This window comes from Triticum urartu, chromosome 6A (assembly GCF_056163025.1).
Source record: "Triticum urartu cultivar PI428250 chromosome 6A, HENAU_Tu73, whole genome shotgun sequence".
NCBI classification, from domain to species: domain Eukaryota; kingdom Viridiplantae; phylum Streptophyta; class Magnoliopsida; order Poales; family Poaceae; genus Triticum; species Triticum urartu.
Window position 1 is genome coordinate 479,984,852 of NC_141878.1, and position 2,051 is coordinate 479,986,902.

Below are 2,051 nucleotides of genomic sequence, written 5' to 3' on the forward strand. Positions count from 1 at the left end.
CTTATAAATTGGGAGGAGGGGGCGGCGGAAATCATTCTCGCTCGTGCTCCCCTGTCTCTTCGTCCTCCCTCTGCTTCATGTGACCGCCACGTGCTGCGACTCCCGCGGCCTCGAGCAGAGCTCCACCGCCACTCTTCTCTTTTCTTCCTCCGCTCCGTCTTGCCGATGGCACTCCCTTCGGGCTCGTGGATGGGCTCGTCCATCACTGCAGAGGACATCACATACCTCCTCTCCACCAGGGGCTTGCCGGGGGAGACGGAGGTCGCCGTGCGCCTGCCGGAGGGTGAGCGGGAGCCGCGGCCGGAGGGGAAGGAGCGCGTGGTCTTCTACCCGCACTTCAAGCGCGGGGTTGGCCTTCCTGCGAGTCGTTTCTTCCGCACCTTCCTGGAGTTCTTTGGGCTCCAGACCCATCATCTTGGCGCGGGCGCCATCTTGCAGCTCTCCGGCTTCGTCACCCTCTACAAGGGGTACCTGGGGGTCGAGCCCACGATCAATCTCTAGGTGCGCTTATTCGCCTTGAAGCAGCAGGGCCCGAAGGCCGGGGAGATGTCCTCCTGCGGGGCCGCTGTCATCTACAAGCGATCGGGCGGGGGCTTCCCCAAGATGCCGCTGGAGGATTCTGCCAAGAAGTGGTAGAACTCTTTCTTCTACATCCGCAACCTTGGCGCGGATCACATCAACCTGCCGCCCTTCGTCGATGTGCCGCCGTGGGCGAAGCGGAACTAGAACTACTTCCCCTGGAATCCATCGCAGGAGGTGCTCAACCTATGCCAGCGCGTGTCAGAGATGAGGGAGCGGGAGGGGCTCATCGGCACCGACCTTATCGCTGCTTTCATCAGGCGTCGGGTGCTACCGCTGCAGCGGCGCACCCACATCATCGGTCTGATGACCAGTCTCCAGGACCCCAACCGGTTGTCGAATCTGCGCCTGGGAGCGGACCAGGTCACCCGCCGGGTCAACGATATTTCCAAGGCCAGGCTGCAGGAGGATTGGGAGATCGGGAAACCCCCGTTCAGCCAGGCGAACCCGGCACTCGTGGTGAGTCCTTGGTCTTCATATTTTTCCGCTGCCCATCTTCTTGTTTGTCCCGACGCGATGCGGGAGGTGCTTCTAAACGCCATCCGGCATCCATATGACCGGGTGCCGACGCAGGTGGTGCGGGCCGGCTCGGAGGAGCCTGGGTCCCACGGCGAGGGGGCGAAGGAGGCGAACACCGATGCCGGCGCAGGGCACCGCGTGGGTAAGTTTGTCTTCTATACTTCTTGAGTTGCCGGGCGCGAGGTGGCGTGGGGGTTGTTGACGCGAGTTGTTGGTGCAGTGGCGCTGGGTGGAGGAGGCGGCGACGCGGCTGGAGCCAGGTCGTCTCGGGGGACGGCGGTGGCAAGCCGACCGCACGGGAAGGACAACGTTGCACCCCGAGGCCCGGCCGTGAAGCGCGCGGCGAACCCGGCTGCTCGCGCGAAGCCGCCTGGCAAGAGGAGTCGCGACCCTCCATAGGCAAAGCCGGCGAGACCCGCCATCCCAGTGGTGCCCGGGTGAGTTCTCTTTCTATTGAATTTTAATCGCCGAGCGGCTTCACTTGGTTCTTGTCCGTTTACTTCATTGAGCTTCAAGTCACCGATCTCATTGGTGCTGGCGGCGGCGGATGCCGCGTCCATCGAGGGCGCCGTGTTCCGGAAGACCCAAACCAGCGCCATCGATCGGGACGTGGCGATGGCCGACCCAGACCTCGGCCTGGACCCGGCCGACACCGTGTCCTTGGCCTGGCGGGACTGGAATAGGGCCGAGGCGGATCTGGAGGCGGAGTCGTCCCAGGCTTGGGTCAACGCCGCAGCGGCGTGGGCGTGAGCCGGCGTGTTCCGAGATGCCGGCGGGGATGGAGCCGACGATGATGGTCTTCATGCCTTCTTCGGAGGGAGAGCGTGGCCAGAGCAGCCACACAGACATGGTGGACCTCGACCGGGAGGTCGTGGTGGTTCAGGAAGACACCCTGCCGCGGACCGACATGGTCGCGTGGACGGGGGTTGAGGGAGGCGGCGGTGATGCTGTCT

At 64.3% G+C, this 2,051-nt stretch overlaps 1 pseudogene; it reads left to right on the forward strand.

Moving 5' to 3' along the window:
* Window positions 1–603: 603 nt before the first annotated feature.
* Window positions 604–1,848, forward strand: LOC147965786 (uncharacterized; annotated as a pseudogene).
* Window positions 1,849–2,051: the final 203 nt, after the last annotated feature.